Source organism: Populus trichocarpa, chromosome 17 (assembly GCF_000002775.5).
Source record: "Populus trichocarpa isolate Nisqually-1 chromosome 17, P.trichocarpa_v4.1, whole genome shotgun sequence".
Classification (NCBI taxonomy): domain Eukaryota; kingdom Viridiplantae; phylum Streptophyta; class Magnoliopsida; order Malpighiales; family Salicaceae; genus Populus; species Populus trichocarpa.
The window spans coordinates 3,223,173-3,245,205 of NC_037301.2; the positions used below are offsets into that span (position 1 = coordinate 3,223,173).

Consider the following 22,033-nt stretch of genomic DNA (forward strand, 5'->3'; position numbering starts at 1 on the left):
GTCTTATGTAGATACACAGTTTCATTATTTGAAGATCTCGTGATTTCCTTTCTAATTAAGGATTTTGGCGGCCAAGTTGCACCCTGTAGCCAATTTTCCATTAACCTTCAAGCAAATTCCTTGTGAGTAAGGCAAATTATCACTTTAAGGAATAAAAACTGAGCCATGGAATATATCATGTTTCCAAATGCAGAAAAAATGTTGAAATTCTTCAGGCACTTTCCTGTAATCACGTGGGCAAGTCCTTTTCATGTCAAATTGTGACCTGAGGATGATGGACTAACAGCACAAGTGAACAACTGTCCATGACATTATGCTACATGATAAAAGGGAATAAGGTTGATGTTAACGTGGGGATATTAGTGAGAGCAGAAGATGTTATTAAAATTATATAGAAGTAATTTGAATTCAGAACTAGATCGATGACCAAACAAAATATTTTATTTTGTGATTGGTCAGCAAATATAAGTTTCAGTCCTGAACAACCCAGTTCAAGGGAAAAATGGAAAGAAGAAAACATAACGTGTCACAACAAGAAAAGGAAGACATGGCATTGTTTTCAATGGAAGATGGATAAGAAGGTGAGCTAACAACAACAACATTCAAAATGACTCTCCTGTTTTCTAAACTAGACCAACCATATGGAACAGATCACAAATAGATCCCTCCTACGTACATCGATCTATCTATAAAAACCCATTATCATCCCTGGTTTGTCACAAACAATATCACACAGTTCTTTCTTCTCTTAATCCTAGCTAGCGAGTTCATATAGCCTCTTCCAGGCCTTGAGATTTAGCATCGAGATGGCAAGTTTCAGCTGTTTTATCTTAGCTCTCTTCATTGCTCTATCAATTTCAGGAGGCGAGGCAGCTCGTCAGCTTCTGCAATTGCCCCCTTTACCTTTGGTACCCAATTTGCCTAAACCAACATTGCCACCAATGCCTTATATACCAACACTACCACAGCCCACATTGCCAACCGCTCAACCTTCCCTGCCTAAACCCACACTGCCTCCACTTCCTAGCCTGCCAACAATGCCTAGTCTCCCCAAGGTCACCTTGCCTCCACTTCCAAGCATGCCCTCAATACCCACTATCCCTATCCCAACAACAATCCCCTCTATCCCGTTCCTCTCCCCACCACCTGGAAACTAGACCATGCTATTGCTCATTCTGAGTTTGATTAGTAAGCTTTCTGTCAAAAGTTCATATCTTTCGGTCCCTTTGAAGAAAGTGTGAGGAGTTGTGTTGTTTGCTTCTGGTGTTTTTCATTCATTTATATATTTTCGCTTCCTATTTCCCTGTATTTCATTGCCTTCTTATATTATACATATATACCTTTATCAATTAAAAGAAATGTAGTTTCAAACATTGTTATCTGGTGTTTTTTCCACACATTTGATTACTAAACTCTGCTCTTTCTGGAATTCTGCTGAGCTTGCACTATTAATGATGAAACTGTTGATATCTAACAAGAGATTTATTGAGTACAAATGCCAAAACTTGATGTATGCCAAAACACTACAGCAGATACCTACCAAGTTCAAGATTATCTTGTGTGTTTAATGCTTGCAACTAGTGTTGAGACTTAAATTTGAAATAAAGGTATATATGTATAATACGAGAAGGCAATGAAATACAGGGAAATAGGCTCTTAGATTCAAATGGTGAAAAATAGTGAAATAACAGTTCAACCGCAACCTCAAATAGGCTTTTAGATTCAAAGGGCAAGAAAATATTCATTTTATCGTAAATTTGAGTTTCATTACTAGCATGTCTTTGAAATAATATATTTACATCCGATTTATTTTCTTTTATTAAACTATTCTGAGTTTTAAACTCAACTATCTAATGTGCAATTGATATATCAATACTCAACCTAAGTTCTTCATATTTTTACCTCGAAGTTTGAACTTAAAAAATCAAGAAAGGCAACGTATGTTTTAACCGCTAGAAATTTTGCGTGGACAAAAAGATTGAAAATTATAGTGATATGGAATATGGATAATCACTTGCATCCTAAAATGTATTTTATATTATTTATACTCAAAACAAATTACTTTCCATACTAATGACCACATTGGATAAACTTGAGAAAATTAGCTAAACTTCACCGACTGTACTAGATTGATTGCTCGAGCTTTGCTATGGGCAATTTTAGGTTGCGTGTAGATTGTTTGCACACCAACAGTCTCATCTCTTGCTATATTTCTCTTAAAAAATATGTCATGTAAGCTTACTTAAAAGAATAGGAATAAGTAGAATTGAAAGCCTAACTCATTTTATTCACATTTTAAGAAACATAAACATTATCATTGATGAATTAATAACATGCAAACCATGCAAAACCATTATTATCATAGATCAATTTCTTGTTTTGCCTTGCATGCCTAAGTGTCCGAGCATCAATGGGTTCTTCAATTCCTTTCTTTTCCCTTGCTTGGCCATCAATCTTTACTGCATGTTTAATTGGGCTTCAGATTGTTGTTGAAGTATTAGTTAGCTACCAGTGTTGGATTCTTGACATATTTGTTCATTTCTGGCTTAACTGTTGTGTTAAGGACAATTGATAATATTTTATGAGAATGATTTTGATATGTAAGTTGTTTGCTTGCTAAAGTTGTTTGCTTGCTAAAGTTGTTTGTTCCTAGTGATTTCATTATTGTTTTATTTCATTGTTGTTGGAGTCTATCCCAAAAACAATTAAATCCAACAGCTTCCATATTTCACTGTGTTTTCTGTTCTTTCATTGTTTAGTGCATGTTTAGTTTCATGTGATAAGTTTATTTTGCTAAATAGCTTCAAAATATTTTGTGTGCAGGGTTTTTTTTGTTTCAGTTCTGCTTAATCATTTCTTCTCTTTCTCTTGGGGTTGGTTTGGATGGGTTTCCTTTGTTTTTATGCAGCATGATTTCTCTTTTGGATTCTTTTTGGCTTACTATCTTTGGATTTTTAAATTCTTCTGGGTTTGCCATCTTTTGAGGTATGATTGGTTCATTTTTTAAAACGAAAACTTTTTGTTTTTGCTTGGTGGGATGGAATAATTTTGTTGTTCCCCTAGCCTTTGCATGACAATTTAGCTGCAATTCTTATCATAGATGGGATGGCCTTGAATATTTTTTCTCAATCTTAATTTGCAATGTTGACAGTTGCTTATGGCTAGGGCGTGGGTACAATCATTGTTCTAGGAACTAGACTCAATTGACAACGTTGACATGTTGTTAGGTTCTGACAAAAACCTAAGCTTGCTGCCCTAGTTAGATTCATTACTAGTTTGTCTCCTAAAATCCTATGAAATCATTCTGGTTATAACTCAATTGTTACCCCTAATTTGTTTTTAAAAAACATCAAAATTCTTCCAAAAAACATCATAAAACAAGAAAATCCAAAAATATATTTTAAAAGTTGATTGGATGAAACATTTTTAGGTTTTAATTGGACAAAATGAATTTTTCAAGGGTTTCATTGAATTAAAATCTGTTGTAATTGAAGGAATTAAAAAAACTAAGGACCAAAATTGTCAATTTGGCATAATTATAGGGGTTTTATTAGTTCAATCAATGGCTTAATTGAATAAGTTTTTGTTCTTATAGATGATTTTGACTTCAATTAAAAGGATTTTGAAATTCAAGGATCGTTTTAAGAAAAGCTGAGATATTGAAGGCTTGTCTTATGTCTGGCTAATGACTCAATTGGAATGTTTTAATTGTTTGGTCTCAATTAAGGGCTCATTCAAAAAATTAAAAACTAAAGGGGTATTAACATTGAAAAGGAACTAATTTTTATGGACCATTTTGAAATTCAACAGTGTCAAGCGACGTTGTTCTGATGTCAGGTATATGACCATCATTCCATCTTTCTTTGTCTTATTCTTTAAAGCTAGAAAGTACAGAGATAAAAAAAAAAATACCAGCACACAAAAATACATAGTTGACATAAAGTACGATTACGAGTACCGAAAAGCAACAATAAATATGATTAAGAGGAAACATGGGCCCCAATGATTGTTGTCATGAATTCAGAAATTCTTAAAGCATGGGTCATGATTAAGAGATGGGTCAATTAACTTCATAATTAAATTAAGGCCAAAATTAAGATTATTAAATTGATTAAATGAATAAAGTCACCCTTAAATATAAGCCATGAAAATTAAAAGATGTAATGAAACCATAATCAAAATAAGATACGAGTTAAATGTATTAAATGAGAATAATAAACCCACAACTTAAGTTAAATATGATTCAAGTGTGGTGAACAAGGTTGATAAATTGATAACCAAAGTTAAATATAAGTTACGTGTATTGAAAAGGGTTAACGAACCCTTAACAAAACTTAAGAGTTAAATGTATTGAATAAGATTAATAAATCCATAATCGAGTCAAAGCATGAACTATAAGTATTTTATAGGGTTAATATAAAACATATATTGAAGGTAATGAAATGATTCAACAAATGTTGTTGATGTAAAACATGAGCTATAATTACCAGAATAAATAAATAAAGGCATAATTGATGTAAACCATGAGTTAGGGTTATGGATGCAATTTGACGAAAACAGTCTAGTTAAAGTATGAACTTTGACTAATTAAAATGGAGTAAGGAACATATAGATGATGATATCTTGAAGTATTCATGACAATGATAGTCTAATGTATATAATACCGTTTTATGGCATGTAATTAGCTTAATGTTTATGTTACGTTTTGATATTATGAAGTTGTTAGAAATTAAAAGAGTGGTGCGTGTGTGTGTGTGAGACATAAATATTATAAACTCTACATGTGTATAAATGTCATGGACGATTATAATTGATGAAATTGATTGGGTGGTATGCCTAAGGCTACCTGACTATTGATAATGTGAGTCGAATGTGATTTATGTTGTTGTTGTTGTGTTCTACATGTACTTATATGAATAAAATTTCTGTTAGGGCTCCTGTGAAGGGAAGACTTTGTTGAAATTTTGTTAAATTGGATAAATCTCATATTTTTATTGGAAAACCCCTTGCATTGTTAATGTGCATGCATAATGTATATTTTGTGTGTTGGCAATGATAGTAGTGTTTTTAGTGATATGTTAATGTTTTGACTTTGCTGGAAATTTTGTTAAATCCCTTATTTTACATGAAAAACCCCTTGGATTGTTAATGTGCATGCATCATGTATTGTTAACTTGGATAAATCCTTTATTTTAAATGGAAGACCACTTGCATTGTTAATGTGCATGTATAATGTATATTTTGTCTGTTGGCAATAATAGTAGTGTTTTTATTGGTATGTTAATGTTTGACTTTGCTGGAAATTTTCTGGAATTTCTAGAAAATGGACTAACCGTTTGTTAAAACGGTCAGACATGTTCTTAGATATAGTTAGATCGTTTCTCCAAAATGGATTGTCTAAGTTAACCATTGGAGACTTTTGGTCATTTAGTCATTGGCCACTTTCATTTAATGCATTTTTGTTTACACTTTTTCTCCAAATGTAACATGTTATACCATAATGTATGAGCTAAGGTAAGGGAAGATTACAGTAAAACAAAATGGTCTGATTTACATAAATATGATGGTTTGAAGTATTTAAATTAATATGAAATTTCAGGTTGTTACATATATTATCTAATATGCATCGGATTTTAAATTTATAATTATTATTTTTTACTAGAAAACACGTTAGCAACACCAAATATTTTTTTTTACCTTAAAAAGTGATATGATCCGCTTAGCATGGGTCAATAATCTAGTTCTTTATATTCTTTAGAAAGAGGATCTCTTCTCTTAATCTTTTTGTTCAGTTTCAAACAATAAAGCCTTCACCCAAAGGCTTGTCCTTCCACCTCGGTGGTGACCTCCTCTTTACCACCAAAATTTCTAGATTTGTCATTAGAAAAATTATTTCGATACATGGAACATAATCTAGACCATATTAGCTATGTGACTCTCACTTCATCGTGAGTTGAATATATTTTCTTTTTAGTAAATAAATGAATATACAGGCTTCTTCAACACATTTTTAGATATAAAAAATTATACGTTATAAATTGAAATGCTTATACATACATCTAATTAATAAATTGATATTTGATCAACAAATAACTTATATTAAGATATTTGATCTCACAAAACAGGTCATACGCTTGTGTTTAATAACTTTGTTTCTTAAATAAATGTTTTATTTAATCAAACGATTATTTGTCAATAAAAGGGAAAAAAAAGTTGTTAATGAAGGTGAGTTGAATAGAACTATGAAGTCCAACTATTAAACAACTCAATGTTGAATATCAAAACTAAAAAAAGATTAAAAAAAATGAAAAAAAAAAGATTTGGGTAAACCTAGGTTAACCCGCTAACCCCGCGACTGTTGGCACATGATTGGAATAACCCCATATAAAGAAAAGAGAAAAAAAAAGCATCAATTCACAAAAATTTAAATGTTGAAGGATGAAATATATAAAAAAATCAATTTGCAAAAAAGACCTAAAAAAAGATCAAAATTAACATGTTTGCACCTTCAAAACCCGTAACCGTGGTGATAAGGCTTGGATTGACTGCATAGAAAGCAAATTTTAAAAAACAAAATGAAGCAACATTCTCAATAAAAAATATAGAGTGGTGAAAATAATAATAAAAAAATTAAAAGAAAAAAAATATTGAAGTCAACCCGATAAACCTGCTAACCCCCACTACCATGAGCATAGATAACTCCAAGGAAATAAAAGTTAGAGATAAAAAACATAAAGACCAATTCTAAAAAAATCAAATATTGAAAGATAAAATTGAAATTAAATCAATTGTATAGGACCTAAAAAAAACCAAATCCAACTCGTGTCAACCTTTGAAAACCGTGACCTTATCATGAGGTCGGGACTAATCCTATTAAAGGAAAAACTAAAAAGAAAAACAAAGCAAAATACTTGATTAAAAAAATGTTGAGACATGAAATTGAAAAGGAAATAAAAAAACAATAAAAAATGGGGACCAAATTCAAAATAAAAATCAATTGAAATGAAATGGTAGGGATGAAATTGAAAATAAAATTCAATTAGTAAAAGGGAAAAAATCAAAAGAATGACCAAATTTGATATAAAATTCAAATTAAACCAAATGATTAGGGAGAAAATTGAATTAAAAGAAGATAAAAAAACAAAACAAATAGCAATCAAAAAAATAAGAACCAAATTGGATACAAAAAATAAATGATAGGACACCACTATACCTTGAAAAACAAAATAAATAGCAATTAAAAGAATGAGAACCAAATTGGATACAAAAAATAAATGATAGGACACCACCATACCTTGGCAAGGAGAAGAGAGAAAAGATGGAGGAATAGAAAAAGAAAACCCACCAGAGACCAACCACTGCTCTGCCCCACACATAGGTTGCACCACTAGAAAGAGGACATCAATGTGCTTCCAAAGCAGTCACAAAATGCGTGTTTTGCCACCGCAAGTGAAGAGCATGTGAGGTGTCCACTAGCTAGGGCGTGTAAGGTTCGCACCAATTACTTAATATACATGTGTGTGTGTTTGTGTGTGTGTGTGTTACTAAAAGACCAAAATGCCTCTTAGTCCACCTGAGTATAACAAAAAAACCAACAATCAAAGACAAAAAAGCTCCTACAAGAAAGTTTTAATTTTTTTTTATTATGAGGACAATTAATTAATATCATTGTTCATTAAAAAAAATATACATAAAGCCCTTGGATGCAAGTTTGTTTTTCCCTTAAAATGCATAACTTAACTGTTAAAATAATTAATGAATTTGAAAAAGATAAATGTGTCCATGTGAAAAGGATCGTATGAACTCAATTGCAAGTTATTTGGTTTGTGTAGAGATGGGTGAAACTGTCTTTTCACATTAGACATGCACAATGTTTTTCCCACGTATTTTAGATTATTTGTTAATGTAATATTTATTACAACATAATATATAATGTCAAAAAATTCATGAAATGAAATTGAAAGGAGAAGAAATAATCATCTTGAGCAAAAGAAATCATTCATTGATGATCGTATTGCTACCATAAGAATAAACTTATTCAACGATGTTGGCCTACTTCCAAAGGTGTAGAATATTCACTAGCTCCCCTCGCTAGCCTTCCCTACATCGATGTTCGGCTTTGCAACCCCTTCCTAAAGGGGCTGGGTCTGGGTTGAGGCGGCATCGGGGATTCTTCTTTGGGTCACATCCAAGACCTCCATAACTTATGTATGGTGGTTTGTCTCTAATGGTATCGGCCACATCTCCTGCTACAAATGTGGTCATCAAGAGCATGAAAACCCCCAAAACCAGCAATGCTTTAGACGATGCCATTAAACACCAACAATTAATATAAGTGTTGCTCCTTTCTGAATATGGATTTGGTGACAATAATGCGAAAGGTCTGGCTTTTATAAATATGTAGCATGCATGTAGTGTTTGCCATTTATAGCAGAATTGTTTTTTGCGGCAATTCAAATTAATGTGTGGTTGTCTCTTTGCTTCCCAGATTATATGCACTTTTTTAGCTATTTCCTTTCTACCGCATAATTTTAAACCTGATATTATGGAGAATCATGGTAAAAAAAAACATTTTGTATAACCATAATCCAAAAGAGTCGAGGAGAATCGTACAATGTGAACAAAATCTCTCTAACCATCACACAAATTGCTTTGACAATATTGGGCACGTGAGGATGGTCTATATTTGGCATGAAAAATATATTAAGATTATATTATTGACAATGTAACTCTCATAAATAGGGCATTTCTAACCTCTCTTTTACGCACCAAGAGAGTTTTGACAAATTGCTATCTATAGCAGTCAAGAAAAATGAGATGCGTTCCATAAGCCTTCAAATCCTCCCAACCTTTTGGTCTTAAGAATACTAGTTTTAGAACGAGTGACCTTCATCATGGCCTCAACAGAGAGAAGTGAAAGCTTCTGATTAATTTCCTGGCCAGGGATTAAGAAATAAGCAAAGAGTGTTAGATTATTAATGCAACTCTGAAAAAAGTAAAATAAAATAAAGTTTATAGTGGGGAGAGCAAATGAGATGAGAGAAGTTCTTAGCATATTGTACATCGCTTAATGAATTTGATCTCACAGGTAGGAGCATATTATGGCCACATCTAGCTTTAGAGATTAAGAGGATCTGATTCAACTTAATTGGAGACCTTAATATGCTAAACCGAGAGCTTCCACTCTTCTAGAACATTAGATGAGTCGTCTGCAACTTCAGCAAACAAACTTACAGTCATAGCTCCTGATTAAGAATGAAAGGCTATCTACTGAGAGCATGATCCGTGCCCTGAGCTGCAACTTAGGTACATTTACTTTTCATGCACGTGAGGAAGACATAGATGGACTTGGCTCCAGTCACCAGCAAAGAAACGTGGTTCTCCTTCAGTACCAGCACTTCCCTATTTTGTTGCAGAACGGTGAGATCTTACTGAAAGATTGGCATTTACATTGGGAATGGTGAGGCATCGAAGGACTTCAGCATTGAAATCATGGAAATGTACAACACTTGCACCCTGATGCAGCAAAACAAGAAGCTCAAAAAAGATGTAGATTTTCCAATACAGGAACTTCATATGAAAAAGTGAAGTCAAAGATGCAAAAATTTAACTTAATTAATGCAAGGATCCCAGGATGTCCATGACAGACACCCAAGCAGAAAAAAAGAGTGCACAAACTCAGAAACAAAAACAACTAAAGAGAGTTGATGCAATAAAAGAAATGTGTCTCATAACATTTCACAGTCTTCGTTCATGATGACAAAAAAGTTGTTTTTTCCATAATATTCTTAGCTAAACAATAACAAGGATCACAACGAATTCCCTTAGAATTACCAGCTTATAGACAAAACCTTCAGTTTAAGGCTAAATTATGCGTAGTGAAATTCACCACTCACTTCTAGCATTATATTTCACATATATAAAACAAAATGAACCCTAGAACCGCACTAGGTTCATAACCCAGCTCTCACAGTCGGTAGAATAAATGACACAAAAGATCAACTTCTAAAATCTACTGAAACGAACCCAAGATACATAAAGTTCTAAAAATCAAAGTAGCAGCAATTAGACTTATGCATCGACAAGGATTAAACTTAAAGCAGTCAAACACAACAAACTCTATAGCCCAAACCACAGTCACAATTTTCTACGGGCTACGCCTGTTGTGGTTGTTCATGATTATATATCTTGCCTAATCAACACAATTTCTTGTGATAACAATTTTACAAAACATGTAAATTTCATTACAAACTAACAATTTATGAAAGCATTGATTCTTTCAAATGTTCTACCTTGATTTTTTCTGTGTCGAGCTCTCTCTTCAACATGTTGATCTTATCAGTTTGGGAATTCGTGACAGCTTTTCCTTAGACTTTTGCTTCAGCCCGCTCACTCTCAAGTATTACATGTTCCTTGTATAACTACTCATATTGCTCGATCTGGCTTTCTAACTCCGCTTCGACTCTTGAAGACATATCGGTCCTTTCTTGTCTTTTTCCATTAATTGTTGCTCCACAAACTTCCTTAATTTCTCTTTAGTGAGGAGTTGTTCCTCAAGGGAGATCTTGAAAGTTTTACTAGTGCCCGAGTCTACCTGGAGCTTTTCCAATTGTTCTCTTAGTTCTTTCTCATTGTTAATCTTTGTTCTCTTATTTAGTTCAGTGGCTTGCGAAGTTCGAGATTCAAATTCGAGATTCATGGGGACAATACTTATCAATGATAGATTTCTTCACTTCAGGTAGTTTTCAATAGTGATTGGATCCCTTAAACCATTTGATTCCTTTTGTTTTTTTTTTTTTATCAATATTAACAGCTTCCAATCTTGTTTGATGTTTTCCTTGATTACTTTTAAAACGGACTGGTCTTTAAATAACCTAGAGAATCATGATAGTTTGGCTGTCCTCGACACATGTTGTATGCCCCCGAGCTGTCTAGCAACCAAGACGGGCACCTAACTAATATATCTAGTTATCATAATCAAAGGCACCCATTGTCTTTGCCCACAACCCATCAGATAATTTGTTGCTCTCATCCATGGGGCTTTCCATTTAACTTCTCCTTGCGGAATTCTTTAGAGTTTTGTCTTCCACTTTTCTTCACTCAGATCATTTCACTCTTCCTCTTTAACTATTTCCAATGTTTTTTTACTAAACCATTAGAAATTGTTAAATATTGGTTTTTTGGTTTCTATATGGCTAATCAACCATATGTATAGCAGTTGTTCGCAGCGTCTTATTGATCATTTATCAATCTTCCTGCAATGATTGATTGTCAGGATAGTATTAACTTTCTAGGAAAATATTTTTATTTTCCATGAGGTAAATTCAAGGAGTGGGTGTCTTTATACACCCAGTCACCAGCTAAGTACTTCTAGGTTGGAGAGTTGGACTATGCACACTTAACTCCAATTTATAAAAGCATTAGAGAGCCCCCACTACACCAACAAGGGATTTATTTTACAGGTCAATTATTAGTCGAGGACATACTCACGACTTCATCAAAATGCATCTTCAAAGGTCTTTAATTTGAATCTTGGATCTACACATATTACCCTTGGAATGAGACTTATGACCTCCTCCCTCCTGGATATTACTCTTTCCTCCAGAATTCAGAGCAAGCTTTCCAATCTTTAACAACTTTCACTGACATATACATGGAACATTTGCTATAATTCTACGGAAAATGCCATTTATATTGTTCATAAGTTATGCCTGGTTGGGGAAAAAAACTAGAATGCACCCTACCAAAATGGAATCAAATATCAATCGCCTGGTGTATGAATCCCCCGTGGGCTATAAGCAATAGACTGAATTTTGAAACAATCTCATCACATTATTTGGATTATCACAAGTAATAGCACCATTAACACTTGAAAAAAATTCTTTAAAGCTTGGCATTCCTCAATGATCTTGCCTCGGATAAAATCTTGAAGATTAGGCCTTAGTACACTAGCAACCGAGAACAAATATGGCATTTTTTCCTTCTTATTTTGTCTTGCCATCGAAGTACCTCACTAATCTTTTGATGGACGGACACAAGTTGGATATGTATAGCATAATCATTGTAAACCCCGGTTGAAAATTAGATAGAAAAGCAATCTAAGTATTTGTAGAATAGATTTAACAGAACACCAAATAAGCATTAGAATGAACCAAATACAAAAGAAAAAAAAAATACAGAAATGTGAATAAAATATTACTAAGAGTGAGTTACCTGGAAATAAAATTATCAATATGTAACTAAATGAAATTCGAATTCACATGGGTAAAAATTTTATAAAGACAAATGCCAGGATCCAGGAATTTTATCCCAGGAACATGAAATTTACTATTTAGAATATAAAGGGAATTTGGTAAAAAGTTAGTGTGTATATATATATAAGTGTGCATGTGTGTGCTTGGGCAAGAAGAAAAAAGAGAGAAAAAGAAAGAGGGGAAACTACCATTTAGATCTGAGAGAGATAGAATTGTAAAGGAAACATAAAATCTTAAGAGAAAATCTTGAGGGAACATTAACCAAGCTTAGTGAGCATTAATTGGAATGAAGAAAAATGAAGTGAAGGTGAATAGAAAAGGAGAGGGGAAGTTTGGGCAAGATTGAAGAAGAGGTGGAGTTGGAAGCTTGATTTGGGTAGTGTTTAGAGTTTAATTACTTGTTTAGTAAGGCTTTCTAAAGACTTTTGATATGATCTTAATGGCTTAAAGGTCTTAATTGATTGAATTTTTGAAATTTGAAAAGTTAGGGTTCTTCAATAAATTTGGGGCAAAATAAAAATTTATTTTAATTTGTCATGGGAAATAATGTGAAAATTAGAGTAAAGTGATTAAATTATTGTAATTAAAGTAAAATTTTTTACAATTAAATAGAGCTAGTGGCCAACCAATGATGGGAGATTTTAAGAGATTTAATTAATGAATAAGGTAGTAAGTAGAACTTTTTTTTTTTTTAATATCTCTTTACAACTTCTTAAATTTCATGGAGCACTTGTGTTTATTCTTGAGATTGTGTGAATTATTACTACCATGAAAATCAAAGAAATAATGGATGTCTGATGAGGAATATTATTGAATTGTTGGTCCCTATTAGATTTTGTATGTAATGCAGTCATTAGACGTTAAAAATTCTTGAAACATGTTAAATTGGTGGCTAAAATCCATGAATTCAACGGGACCGTTACAAAAGGTGAGATATGTAAGACAGTAATAGCTCAAACAGTAACAGTTAAGGATTTAGACAATAACTGCTCAGACAGTAACTGTTCAGGACTTAGACAATGACAGTAACGGTTAAGGATTTAGACTATAACTGCTCAAACAGTAACGGTTCAGGACTTAGACAATAACAGTTCAAACAGTAATGGTTTAGGACTTAGACAGTAACCGTTTAGACAATAACAGTTCAAGACTTGGATAGTAATAGTTCAGACAATAACGGTTCAGGCCTTAGACAGTAACAGTTCAGACAGTAACGGTTCAAGACTTAAATAATAATTGTTAGACTTTCATATGAATACTATATATATAAACTGAGTCGTGCAGACACTTGCACGTTGATATACTAATCGTGCAGACACTTGCACGTTGATATACTAACTCTGAAAATATACATGATATGTGTATGTATGTTATGGTGAGGAAATGAACATGCATAGAAAGTAACATATGCGTAATGAATGAATATGGATTTTCTATAATATTTGGCTTAAAGAGATCATGATAAAAGACTTCTTTGTGATTGAGGAGGAGCGACCAAGATTGGATCTTCTGTTGGAGGAAGTCACGAGACAGGCGGAGCAGGTGCGTGATTTTTCCCTCCTCTTTGCACTTATGCAATTTAAAGTCTTTCTGGTGAATGCAATTACAATAATGTCAAGTTCAATGTAAATAAAGTCTAGCGTATTTACAATATTAGCTTCGGCTAATGGTATCTGTGATAGGATTGCCGGGAGATGAATCATAAGATTAGCTTCAGCTAATGGCATCCGTGATAGGATTGTTAGGAGATGAATTACAAGATTAGCTTCGGCTAATGACGTCCACGTTGGGACGCTCAGGAACGGTCGATAAGACTCAATTTGTAAAGGGTATTCATGTTTGAATGACCTAGGGAAATTGATAATTATAATTGTCTAAAAATATCCAGGTTGGACTATGTAAAGTTAGCCGATTCATGCAAGTGAAGAATAAGAGTATTCAAATTAAGGATATGCAAATGAGTTCTAATTGGGTTTTAAATGATTTACAAGCAAACTATAAGTTGATTGTTAGAATTCCTATGGATTCAATAGAAAATTTATACTTCATTCGTATACATTACATGATCATCTATATTTCTTTTGTAAACATAATAGTATGCTTACTATGTTGTTTGTGGAAATGGTCCGTCAAATGCCTAGGGAGATCGTTAGTTTTTAGGACTCCATTTTGTTAAACTTATGTAAATATTTAACTTAAGCATAATGCAAATAGCATGATTGTGCAGTATGCTTTTTGTGTAAACCTTGATGTATATAAAAATCTTAGCTCATATGTAGTACATTAGTTATGTAAACTCTAATATAATAAATCAACCAAAACTCCTTAGTTATGTAAACCTAGATGTATAAATACACCTAGTCACATGGCAAAATTAATATCCCTTTAAGGCCTAAAGCTATCATGTTTAACCTTCAGCAAACTCGGCAAATTATCACTTTAAGGAATAAAAACTTAGCCAAGGAATCTATCATGTTTCCAAATGCAGAAAAAATGTTGAAATTTTTTAGGCACTTTCCTGTAATCACGTGGGCAAGTCCTTTTCATGTCAAATTGTGACATGAAGATGATGGACTAACAACACTTGCATACACAAGTGAACAGCTGTCCATGACATTATGCAACATAAAAGGGAGTAAGGTTGATGTTAACGTATATTAGTGAAACTACAAGAAATCGATAAATATAAACAGAAATATGGAGAAAATATTTTCATCGGTAAATTTCTAATGGATTTTACCGACAGAAATATTCCCTTGGTATATACCGAGGGAATTACAGTGGAAAAAAATTAAAATAAAGCAAAAAACAAAACATTGATGTGTCATTTATACCAACGGAATTACTAACAGAATAAATTCTGCTAGTAAAATTGTTGGTAAACTATGAACATGGTTCATCATGTCAATTACAAAGGGAATCACCAACGGAAAATTCCGTCAGTATTTTCCAGAGAGCCCTAGAACTATTGGCTTCCCAATTGTACAGTTAATTATTGTTCTTTACAGATAAAATCACTGACGAAATAAAAAGTCATCGATGTTTTGGTGATTTTCTGAAAAATTTTAAAATTAAATTTTTAATTTAAATATTACAGAAGAAAACATAACGTGTCACAACAAATATAAGTTTCAGTCGTGAACAACCCAGTTCAAGGGAAAAATGGAAAGAAGAAAACATAACGTGTCACAATAAGAAAAGGAAGACATGGCATTGTTTTCAATGGAAGATGGATAAGAAGGTGAGCTAACAAAAACAACATTCAAAATGACTCTCCTATTTTCTAAACTAAACCAACCATATGGAACAACAGATCACAAATAGATCTCTCCTACGTACATCGATCTATGTATATCAACCCATTATCATCCCTGGTTTGTCACAAACAATATCACACAGTTCTTTCTTCTTTCAATCCTAGCTAGCTAGTTCATATAGTCTCTTCCAGGCCATGAGATTTAGCATCGAGATGGCAAGTTTCAGCTATTTTATCTTAGCTCTCTTCATTGCTCAATCAATTTCAGGCGGCGAGGCAGCTCGTCAGCTTCTGCAATTGCCCCCTTTACCTGCGGTACCCAATTTGCCTAAACCAACATTGCCACCAATGCCTTCTATACCAAAACTACCACAGCCCACATTGCTAACCGCACAACCTTCCCTGCCTAAACCCACACTGCCTCCACTTCCTAGCCTGCCAACAATGCCTAGTCTCCCTAAGGTCACCTTGCCTCCACTTCCAAGCATGCCCTCAATGCCCACTATCCCTATCCCAACAACAATCCCCTCTATCCCGTTCCTCTCCCCACCACCTGGAAACTAGACCATGCTATTGCTCCCTGTGAAGAAAGTGTGAGGAGTTGTGCTGTTTGCTTCTGGTGTTTTTCATTCATTTATATATTTTCGCTTCCTATTTCCCTGTATTTCATTGGCTTCTTGTATTATACATATACCTTTATCAATTAAAAGAAATGTAGTTTCAAACATTGTTATCTGGTGTTTTTTCCACACATTTGATTACTAAACTTTGCTCTTTCTAGAATTCTTGACGTAGCGGAAGCTAAATAATCTCGAATCCACGAGAGAACTCTCGAATCCACGAGAATAGTTGTGTTCAAAGAACAATTTTATTGATGATTGAATAATTGGAAAACAACCATCCTGACTCTGTGCTTTTAAAAGAAACGAAAATAGAAAATAGAATCCTAAAAGGATTGGGAAACTAATATCAAACAAGTTTGATTTGTTTCCAACACTAACAACTAACGACAAATAAAAATAGAAAATAGAATCCTAAAAGGACTGAGAACTAACAAATAAACTAACTAACAGTATTAACTTCCTCCTGTCTGATCCCCACGCCTGCACACAGCTGCCTCTTCCTCATGTCCTACATCGGTCTCCTCCTCTTGGAAACAAACTCGTCCCGAGTTATCCGAATACAAAGGCACGTCCTCATGGTATTCCGACAGATCGGCCACATTAAAAGTATTGGAGATGTTCCAATCATCTGGTAGCTGTAAGATATAGGCATTTTCATTAATTTTCTTGGCGACTCTGAAGGGTCCATATTTTTGTTTTTGTTGCTTAGTTCGGATTCCAGGGAACCGATTTTTCCGCAGGTAGGCCATCACCAAATCTCCCTCTGCGAACTCTTTCTTGCGCCGATGCTGGTCGGCAGCAGATTTGTAAGCAGCGTTAGCAGTCTCCAAGCTAGCTCGCACCTCCGAATGTAGTTGTTGAACCCTTTCAGCTAGATTTTCCCCAGCTCTACTGACCTTTGGTTGGATTGGTAATGTGACCAGGTCCAACGCATGTTTGGGCTGCTGAGTATATACGACCTCGAAAGGAGGTTTTCCCGTCGAGCGATTGGTCATACTGTTGTATGCAAATTCTGCTTGAGCCAAGTCCAGGTCCCATCGTTTTGGTTTTTCTCCACTGATGCATCGTAACATGTTTCCCAGAGTACGGTTCACCACCTCTGTTTGTCCGTCCGTTTGCGGATGGAACGCACTGCTGAACTGCAGTTTGGTGTCAAATTTCTTCCACAAAGTCCTCCAAAAATGACTTACGAACTTGATGGTCTTTGGAACTCCATGTAAGCGCACTACTTCGCGAAAGAACAAGTCGTCAACATGGCTTGCATCTGCCGTCTTTTTACAGGCGACGAAATGCGCTATTTTTGAAAACCGGTCGACCACCACCATGATGGAATCTTTGCCCCTCTGAGTTCGTGGTAATCCAAGCATGAAATCCATCGATAAATCCTCCCAAATCATCTTCGGAATGGGCAGGGGAGTGTACAAACAGGTATTTTTGGTATGTCCTTTTGCTTCCTGACAAACTCGACAGTGTTGGACGATTTTCCCCACGTCTCTCTTTAGTTGTGGCCAGTAGTAACGGTCGGCGATCAACGTGATTGTCTTGTCACGTCCCAGGTGGCTGCCCAATCCACCACCATGAAGTTCCCGCATGATTTTCTCTCGCAAGGACCCCTTTGGAATGCACATTTATTGGCTTTAAACAAGAAGCCACCGTGTATCAGGAAGCCACTCACATTTTGGTGGGTGCTGCACTTGTTCAACACTTTCTTGAAGTCTTCTTCATTGATGTACTGTTCTTTTAGAGTCTTAAAACCCGTGATCTCAGTTTCTACTGCCACCAACAGTCTCATCTTTTGCAATATTTTTCTTAAAATATATGTCATGTAAGCTCACTTAAAAGAATAGCAAGAAGTAGAATTGAAAGCCTAACTTACTTTATTAACATTTTAAGAAACATAAACATTGTCATTGATGAATTAACATGCAAACCATGCAAAACCATTATTATCATGGATCAATTTCCCGTTCTGCCATGCATGCCTAAGTGTCCCAACATTAATAGGTTCTTCAATTCCTTTCTTTTGCCTTGCTTGGCCATCATTCTTTACTGTATGTTTAATTGGGCTTCGGATTGTTGTTGAAGTATTAGTTAGCTACCAGTATTGGATTCTTGGCATATTTGTTCATTTTTGGCTTAACTGCTTTGTTAAGGACAATTGACAACATTTTCTAAGAATGATTTTGCTATGTAAGTTGTTTGCTTGCTTAAATTGTTTGCTGCTAGTGATTTTATTATTGTTTTGTTTCATTGTTGTCTGTGTCTGTCCCAAAAACAATTAAATCCAACAACTTTCATATTTCACTATGTTCTTTGTTCTTTCATTGTTTAGTGCATGTTTAGTTTCATGCGATAAGTTTATCTTGCTAAATGGCTTCAAACTATTTTGTTTGCAGGTTTTTTTTGTTTCAATTCTGCTTAATCATTTTTTTCCTTTCTTTTGGGGTTGGTTTGGATAGGTTTTCTTTGTTTTTATGCAGCATGATTTCTTTTTTGAATTCTTTTTGGCTTATTGTCTTTGGATTTTTAAATTCTTCTTGGTTTACTGTCTTTTGAGGTATGATTGGTTCATTTTTTTCAAACGAAAAATTTTTGTTTTTGCTTAGTAGGATGGAATAATTCTGTTGTTCCCTTAGCCTTTGCTTGGCAGTTTAGCTGCAATTCTTATCATAGATGGGATGGCCTTGAAATTTTTTTCTCAATCTTTGCAATGTTGACGGTTGCTTATGGTTAGGGCGTGGGAGGTTGGGATTTAGATGTTTCCTCTGTCGAGCTTAGGAAAGGGTGTTCTTATCATAGATGATTTTTTTTATTTCACTTCGTATAAAATATAAATAGCAAACCATCTCAACATATTAGAATATATAAATGTAAGAAATAATCTTGAGAAGAACAAATATAAATGCGAGGCTAGCTGAATGTGAGCTAACTTGAAACTAATTGAGCAATTATGGGGAGCCAAAAAGGCAAAGGGCTCATAAAAAAATGAAAACTTGGCTAACCTGTAGATTGAAGGAGAAGCTCTGCTTCCCAAGCTTTAGCGGACAACAAACAAATGTTGGTGGTTTCTTAAAGATATTTTTTATTTTAAAAGGTAATAAAGCATCATATTAGGTGAATGAGACAAAAAGGCAAAAAGCTTATATTTTAAATTATTTTTCAATCTATTCTTTTAAAAATTTGTTAACAACTTCAATTTGTTTACAACACATCATCCTTCCCAACATTGCTAGTTAGCCACCCCCACACCAAGTAGCCCTTTTCTCCTTCTTATTTTGCTGGAAAACCTTGGCAATTTGCATGTAGAATCATTGTTTGCATGCAAAATGAAGAAAAGTTAATTAACATGGTTGCTGGGCTAGGCTAGCAACCATGTGGACCGTGGGCTGTACCCATTTCGACCCAGCCCATATAAAGACCTGTTCATGGGAATTGTTTGAATTATTTTGAGAATAAGTTTGCTTTAAACCAACATAAAAAAGATTTCTGTGAATTCTCCATGAAAACAACTCCTTATAAGTAACCAAATCTTATTTCGCACAACCTTATCCCCAAAGAAAACCTGAATTAAACACTCGGGGGCATGATCAGGCTGGGGGCCGATCCAAAAAACACTTAATAGGACTAGCTCCATGATTTCCTTTCTTAAAAAATGAAAAATGTAGGGCAGAGCTAGCGACCTTTGAGATAAAGCTTTGTAGATAAAGAAGTATCCTGATGTTATGCTTTTCCCAAATGTCAAGATCACAAGATGTGACTCAAGTAAACAAGAGCGAAAAAGCCATTGAAGCTTACAAAAGAGACCCAAACTTTTGAGAAAAGGAAAACTCCATAAATAAAAGGGTCCTATATTTCTCAGGTAAGTATACATGCATATTGATCATAATGCATTACTTTGATCTTTAATAGATTAATGTCTTAACAACAAATCTTTTTTTAGCGCTCCTTTGAGCCCTCATCTCTCGGGTAATGCGTTTTCTAACCCTACCTCCTCTCGAGTTTGCCTTTGAGCCATCATCTCTCAGATAGTGTGTTTTCTAACCCTACCTCTTTTTGAGCGTGCCTTTGGACCCTCATCTATTAGGTAGTGTGTTTTCTAACCCTACCTCTTATTGAGTGCGTCTTTGAGCCCTTAACTATGGTAGTGTATTTCCTAACTCTATCTCTTTTCGAGCGCGCCTTTGAGCCCTCACTTCTCAGATAGTACGCCATTAAGCCCTATCATGTCGTCCCTTCATGACATCTCTGGCCAAATTCTTTCACCAGGTAAGTCGTATGTTTCATTTGGTTAGGTCACCCATAACAATGAGACCATTTTAAAAAATCTTTATATTTTTCACCTAGGCAGGCCGCCCAATACAAAAAGACCACTTTGAAAATCTTTTTGTTTATCACCTGGGCAAGTCGCCCATTATAATGAGATCATTTTGAAAAATCTTTGCATTTTTCACTTGGGTACGTCGCCCATTACAATGAGACCATTTTGAAAATCTTTGCGTTTTTCACTTGGGAGGTCACCCATTACAATGAGATCACTTTGAAAAATCCTTTTATTTTTCATGTGGGCAGTCACCCATTACAATGAGATCACTTTGAAAAATCTTTTTATTTTCATGTGGGCAGTCACCCATTATAATGAGATCACTTTGAAAAATATTTGTATTTTTCCACCTGGGCAGGTCACCCATTACAATGAGATTACTTTAGAAAATCTTTGTATTTGTCCACCTTGGCAGGTAACCCATTACAATAAGTCCACTTTGGAAAATCTTTGTATTTTTCACCTGGACAGGTTACCCATTACAATGAGACCATTTGAAAAAACCTTTGTATTCTTCATCTAGGCAAGTTACCTATAACAATTTGACCAATTTAGATTTTTTGAATTTTAGCAATAGGCAGGTTGCCTGGTACAACTACACCGCTTGAAAATAAAAAGAGAAGTCTTTTTATTTTTCACAAAGATCATCTTTACAAACCTTATCTTCATTTCCTTTGAATGCACTTTCTAGCCCTCATCTTTGGGATAGTGCACTTCCTAGCCCTATCTCTTTTTCCTCTGAGTGTGCTTTTAAGCCCCCACCTCAAACACTTTCAGAAGGATTAACTATTTTTTAATCTGGTGAGTCCATTATTGATGCGAACCTCGTGATCACATGGTCATGTAACACGACCAAAAGATTGATGTCTCTTCCAAGTGCAGGAGTGTTGAAGTAATAAAGAACCTGGCAAGACCGGGGTCGAACCACATGAAGGTGAATTATATAAATTATAAATAATAAAATGATATTGATGTTGAAGAGAACTTTGAGATGTATTAATGATGAAAAGATTAAACAAGGATAAAACAATTGTCAAGGTTAGAGGATCCACTAATGGTATTTCAAATAAATATAATATAAACTCTTTTTATTACTCAACTTGAAACCACACACAAAGGAGGTTCCAATCGGATGATTTATTGTTATTAGCTCATTATAAATTATTAACATGATCATATTAATCATCTTATCTAAGTAACACCATACTTGTAAATATTGTCAGGTATTCATGATGCTAACTTATGTTAACAACAAATCAAGTTCGTATCATAATAAGGATTTTGACCGAAGACTATGAATGATCAAGCATTTATTATACCAAGTGTTATACAACACAAATCTAGATTAACCATTTAACAAGCAAAGTATTAAGAATTAGTAAGACAAAAAGATAAAACATGTTAATCTTTCTTGGATATAAACATTAAAGTCCATGTTGAGTTTATATTATACATATTCTAACACCACTAGTGAAACCTTTTTATCTTGACATAATAAAATTAACTAAACATTATGAAGAAAATAAACATAAATAAACAAGATATGACATGATTATGATATAAGTTAACTCAGTATATG

General features: G+C 34.3%; 3 long non-coding RNA genes across 4 annotated transcripts in view; 1 reads left to right on the plus strand and 2 right to left on the minus strand.

The window, feature by feature from the left end:
• Positions 1 to 741: 741 nt before the first annotated feature.
• LOC127904471 (uncharacterized) overlaps positions 742 to 22,033 on the minus strand; it is a 117,651-nt gene continuing 96,359 nt past the window's right edge. For both annotated transcript variants that reach the window (XR_008057714.1, XR_008057713.1), the window contains exon 3: positions 742 to 903. This is a non-coding gene — a long non-coding RNA (uncharacterized LOC127904471). The remainder of the gene's footprint in view (positions 904 to 22,033) is intronic.
• Positions 987 to 22,033, plus strand: part of LOC127904472 (uncharacterized) — an 81,210-nt gene continuing 60,163 nt past the window's right edge. Inside the window, exon 1 of the long non-coding RNA XR_008057715.1 lies at positions 987 to 1,055. This is a non-coding gene — a long non-coding RNA (uncharacterized LOC127904472). The remainder of the gene's footprint in view (positions 1,056 to 22,033) is intronic.
• The window catches only part of LOC127904470 (uncharacterized), a 56,328-nt gene continuing 42,152 nt past the window's right edge, over positions 7,858 to 22,033 (minus strand). Inside the window, exon 2 of the long non-coding RNA XR_008057712.1 lies at positions 7,858 to 8,195. This is a non-coding gene — a long non-coding RNA (uncharacterized LOC127904470). The remainder of the gene's footprint in view (positions 8,196 to 22,033) is intronic.